The sequence below is a fragment of the Palaemon carinicauda genome, chromosome 28, assembly GCF_036898095.1.
Source record: "Palaemon carinicauda isolate YSFRI2023 chromosome 28, ASM3689809v2, whole genome shotgun sequence".
NCBI classification, from domain to species: Eukaryota; Metazoa; Arthropoda; class Malacostraca; order Decapoda; family Palaemonidae; genus Palaemon; species Palaemon carinicauda.
Window position 1 is genome coordinate 74,381,912 of NC_090752.1, and position 6,757 is coordinate 74,388,668.

A 6,757-nucleotide genomic window follows, 5' to 3' on the forward strand; every position below is an offset into this window, starting at 1 on the left:
ATATGATTCCGGCCGTTACGACGATACGATACTTATATTTGCAACTTAGAATAATTTGAGTCTACTTGAGAAGACTTAAATTTACAAGTGGACGGAACATTTAAAACTGTACCTCAGCTATTTGAACAATTATATACTGTACATGCTGTGAAGAATAACTATACCATTCCTGTGGTCTACGCTTTACTTCCAGATAAAAGGGCTGAAATTTATAGAAGATTATTTGCTCAAATTAAGTCTATGGTTCCAAATTTACAAGTTTCAACAATAACTTTAGACTTTGAATTTGCAACTATAACTGCCGTTAAAGAATTCAGCACAGCTTCTTACTATGGATGCCTTTTCCACTTAGGCCAGTGCTTGTATCGTAAGAGATGTGATTGTGGTCTGACAGTGAGATACGATACAGATTCCGAATTTGCTTTAAGAATTCGAATGCCCTAGCCTCTGTCCCCGTAGACAAAGTAACTGAATCATTTGAAGCTTTACTTGATTCAGATATATATCCTCAAAATGTGAATCCTATTTTAGATTATTTTGAAGATTAGTGGATTTGCCGTCCTTCAAGACGTCATCGACGTAGACCTATGTTTGAAATAAGTATATGGTGTTATTTTTAGAGAGTTAATACTGATTTGCCTAGGACTAACAACGCACCTGAAGGATGGCACAGAGCTTTTTTACAGCAAATGTCATGTCATCATCCAACAATATGGAAGTTCCTAGATGCTCTAAAAAGACATCAGGATTTACAAGAAATTCACATTGCAAAATTAAGAGCAGGAAGCACAAATATGAAGAGTTCCAAGAAATATCGTGACTTGAATAAAAGGATAAAAAAGATTAGTAGCAACCTTTGAAGAGTAATCAGTATTAGAGTATTTGCGCACTGTAGCACATGATATGCATTTATAAGTAAATCTGTTTCATCATGAATTTATTTTGATAGTTTTAAGAATGACATTCATACTTAAAAGATTTTATCCTTTTTTATATTTTTAAACCTTTGTTTAAATAAAGACTTTAAACATTTCAAATAATTATCATTTCATATAATTGTCCTTTCGAATAACTTTCTTTAGAACAATTTTCCATTCGAATAATTGTTTTCAAACAATGTTCACATAATCTTCCCAGTACGTTTTTATCAATATTTATCGAGCTCTTTCTAAGCCTTCCTCAACACCTACCTTCCAGTATTTTTGAAGTGTAAACTTTTCTTCACAGACACACACACACGCTATATATATATATATATATATATATATATATATATATATATATATATGCATATATATATATATATATATATATATATATATATATATATATATATATATTGTTTGTGTATATATAAGTATGTATATATATTTCTATGTGTAATTAGGTAAGGTGGCAAGTGTTCGGGCTAGCAATATAACCTGAATCACTATATAGATTCAGGAGGTTAACTCCTTTTGTATAACCCTGTTTTAAGGGGAAAAGGCTGATGTTTTTTTTTTTCTTTTTTTTGCTAATTACCTTTGCTCGAATTCTGATATATATTAACATTATTCATTTTCTTTTATCTTTTTATTTTTATTCATTTGAAATTCTTCTGTAATTTTTGTTGCATGTAAAAATATTTTCAGTTCGTTACCCGTGGCCAGCTAAATGTTCTCGCTGTTAGCGTTAACTCTTTATTAATGGGAAAATCAGCTCCTATCAATCTTAGCGTCTTTATCTTTATTTGATTTGTTATCGAAAATGCCATTAGATAATCCTTTCACGCCTCCTAGGAACATTGAAGAAATTACAAATATTTTTTCTTTTATATATTTAGGTGGATGGGGGTAGAACCAGAATTTGTTCAGTAATAATTCAACTTGTATATCAGAAGCGTGCCTGCGCACACACGTATACGTGCATGCACCCAATTTTATTGAATGTATTACCTTGGCATGTGATCATACCACAATATTTGGCAGCGCTCCCTAAGCTGGTCCAATCTTTTATGAGAATCGTCTCTGACGGTATGAATACTTCAGAAGTGAAGAATGTGAAAAAGAAATGAATGTGACAAACGAAAATTGAAAGGCAGTCGCTTGTCAGAGAATTTTGATAGCGATATTTGCCAGTTAGTATTGTATGAAAGTGTTTTTTTTTTGTGTGTGTGTGTGTAACGTTCAACAATAGATTACCATTTCTTTCACCAAAAAATTCTGTTGATCCACCTCAAACGCTATCTGAAAAATTCAAATTCGAAAAGTTATTCATTTGACAATCTTTTCCTCGGTTCATAGGATAATAGATTAAGTTTCATAGATAATGTTATTTTTATAAAACTTTTAAGATTTTGAAAATGGTAAAAGATATATTTACAGTATTTACAAATTGCCATCAAGGTTTAATATGTTTGATTTTATATTCACGTTTTGTGGCAAGACATCTCCATTTTGTATTTAGAATTTATTTAAATTTCTTATTTTTCAGTTTTCTTCTATTTTAAATTTTTTATTCTTTATTTGTAAGTTTGATAATTATCGAGCTCATGATGATGGAGAAAAAATGCCATGGTTTACAAGAGCATGAAATATTTCATCTTATGTCTATTATCATCATCATTATCATCATCATCATTATCATTATTTTTAACTAAGCTACAACCCTTAGATGAAATACAGGGAAAATAGCCCAGAGAGTAAGGGAAATAACGAAACAGGTAAAGTAGTGCGTCTGGGCGAATCCTCAAGCAAGAGAACCCTAAACTAGATAGTGGAAGACCATGGTACATATGCTGTAACACTACCCAAAAGTAGAGAACCATTTTGGAGTGACCTGCTTTAAGAAAAGCTGCTAACCTTAGCTAAAGTAACCACTGAACAATTACAGTACCGTAGTTAATCCCTTGAGTGAAGAAGAATTTTTCATTTATGTTAGTGTTGTCAGGTCCGTAAGGAAAGAGGGATATATGTAAAGAATAGTCCAGAATATTTGGTGTATGTGTAGTCAAGGAAAAATGAACCGTTACCAGAGAGGGTTCCAGTGCAGTAGTATCTAGCTACTCAAAGGACCCAATAATTCCTTGCAGTAGTATCTCAATGGGTGGCTGGTGCCTTGGCCATCCCACTAACTAATCAACAGTTTTTTAACTGTCGCCCTTTAGATTTGTTATTGCTGTGGATTTATGCTTGAATTTCGTATTTTACTCATCGATATTTTGGCCATTTTCATTAGGGAAATTAAAAAATGCTCTGTTATGGACACCAGAATTGTAATGTTAAGAGCATTCGTTAAATTTTCTGGTGCATTTATCTCTCTCTCTCTCTCTCTCTCTCTCTCTCTCTCTCTCTCTCTCTCTCTCTCTCTCTCTCTCTCTCTCTCTCTCTCTCAAAATAAGTAAATAAATAGGTAAATGAACACACATATATAATGTGTATGTATGTATGATTCTTTGAATTTATTTATGGATGTTATGTCTGCGAGCGCGTGTCTGCGAGCATTTACTTGTACGCCAAAAAAGGAGTGTTGCATTTTAGGAGCGTATTTCAGGAAATATATTGAATAGTTGTGAATTGAAATCTTATATATATATATATATATATATATATATATATATATATATATATTTATATATATATATATATATATATACATACATATACATATACATATACATATACATATACATATACATATATATATATATGTATATATATATATATATATGTATATATATATATATATATATATATATATATATATATATATATATATATATATATATATATATATATATATATCCAGTTATGTCACCTGAGGACAGATGTAACTGGAATTCATCATATAAATGATTTTTACTAAAACGTTAAAAACAATCATAGAATTCGCGAGTGATTTGAGTTCCTCTAGAAGGTATTCCGAAAGTGAAAATGAAATTATATTTATTTACTGTGACTGTTAGTACACATAGGGTAAGCGGATAGAGTTCAGTTTCAAAATGTTGAATTTGTTTCCCCTGGATTATTATTATTATTATTATTATTATTATTATTATTATTATTATTATTATTATTATTATTATTATTATTATTATTATTATGCCCGTTATACAATAGATGTGAAAATGCTTGTAATAAAAGGATATACCAATAAAAGTTAAATAAAAAGATAAAAAGTTTGAATATGTTTTTCTGAAAAATGAAAAAGAAAATTATACAGTATTTTTCTGTATATTAAGTTATATAAGATTATCTTAAAAGATATTTAAATGGAAAACAAATTTGAATAATTTGGTAGGAAACCACAAATTTCTTGCAGTTAGACTAAGTATAGATTAGCATATAGGAAAAGTGAAAAAACAAATGAATAAAAAGGCAAATGAGAAATATGTAAAACTAAACCACCAATTAGAAAAAAAGACAAAAATAGATGGGGGAAATAGAACAGACCACACTAACTCGCATTCATTTTTATTTGTACGACATTTCCCCTTATCAGTTTTAGCATCATCCTATCGAGGATAAAGTCGTGTAATACCAACCCCTCGTTGCTTATCTTATTGCTCCCCCTTCCTTCCATTAAAGTTATTGGCGATGCGAGGGGTTGATATGAACTATTAGATTTCCATTCCCCCAAATAGGGGATAATTATGCACCCCCAGGGGACAAGTTGATTTAATGGTGTTTGTCTGTAATGTTGTGATCAGGGCTCAAAATGGCATTTGGTATTTATGCTGTTTAGTGACGTGTATACACTCATGGGAGAAATATGCTGTTATAGCAATTTTGACAATTTTGAAAATTTTGATGGCACTCTTTTAGGCGTAATGGTCGAGTAAGAAGCTTTTCAATGTTGTCAACTGAAGAAGATTTTATACATTTTCCAAAATGGAACATATGGCAGTTGCAACTGAAACTTTATTTGCAAAATCGGAGGGTAAATTTCAATGGTTTTGTAGCATTTACTGAATTGTTTCTTTATCCGCTTAGAGCTGACATGCTCTCTAAAGCATGTTTTGTCAAAGATATACAAAAATTAACTTTATGTAATTCATTGTTTCAATAGAAATGTATTTGAATAGCTTGATATTGTTTGCTGTTTAAAGAAAAGTTTATTTCAATACTTGAAAATCATTTGTTTCTCTGGATATCTAAAAAAGGTACTCATTTATTGTTTATGGATAAATATATCTCATGTAATAAAACGATGTATTACCTGTCACGAATTCTTTAAGACATCTTAAAAACAATGCAATTATGCGCATTATTATACAAAAAGTTTCATAACCACGGGGGTGATAAATAGCATTTCTCTGAATTATTGCAAAAGTACGCTATACACTTTGTAATGAAGAAGAGTTGGTGCCAAAAACCAGTGAAAAAAAGGACTGTATGAAAGGCTATAATGTGTTCTATGCATCAAGAGATTGAGGGGAGTACTGCCTACAGTGGTCCGTGCCAATTGTAATGAAGGCTCAGATGCTACAGTACTGTATATAAATATTTATCCGTCTCTTTTGACGGGTCCAATAAACTACTACTACTACTACTACTACTACTACTACTACTACTACTACTACTACTACTACTACTACTAATAATATAATAATAATAATAATAATAATAATAATAATAATTATCATAATAATAATAATAATAATAATAATAATTTATTATTAGTATTATTATTATTATTATTATTATTATTATTATTATTATTATTATTATTATTATTATTATCATCATTATTAATGATGATAATAAATATCATTATTAATAACAATAACTTAAAAAATTCATTTTGCCTTCACAAAATTAATTTCATGATTTATTTATTTATTTATTTATTTATTTTTATTATTATTTTTTTTTTCCTCAATCCACGTGCAAAATATATTCCCACTAGCAACCGGTTATATTGCTTATAAAGTAATAATAATAATAATAATAATAATAATAATAATAATAATAATAATAATAATAATAATAATAATAATAATAATGATGATGATGATGATGATGTTGAGATTGAGGATTTATAGACTTGAATGAGATTTGCATTCATGATTTTACCCTAATCTATTCTACGCGTTGAGGCCCTTTGCGTCAATAGGTGTAACAGGAGTTAATGATGATGATTCTAAGCGTATATACCCTAATGAAGATCGAAGAATTACCCGTGAAATATTTGCAATATTCTTTTAATCTTCTCATTTAATTTTCTAGATGACTTTTATTCACGTGTTTACTTGTTTATTTCATGTATAACAATTAACTTGCAATACTTGCAGCTAAGTGTGAACCCGGCCAAATATGGCTTCTGCTACCAACATAGTCGACTACACGAAAACCTGGGCGTTCCTTTTAAATCGACTCATTAAATGCAACAGTCGCAGTTCAGGGGGATAAGATATACCCCTTTATCTGGCAAGGCGTAACATCTCTGGAACTCAAAATTAATATATGATGTTAGTAGCCAGGTTCGTAATCAACCAGTGCAATCGAACACTCTTATGATATCCTAAGAGTGGAGTTATCGAAACCGTGGAAGTTAGATCCACGACGAAAATCCATTGCAAATCTTGACATATTTGTCGGTGAAAATCCTGATGAGTATTTTCCATGCAAGAAGAGAAGTCAGTGGAATGCATGACATGCTTTATCTGTTCAAGACAAGAAGTCATTACGTCTTGCGACATGCATTTAAGAAAAAAGAAATGTAAAAAGAGAAATCTTTAATATCACATCTAACATGAGAAAATTAAACTCGCTCGAAA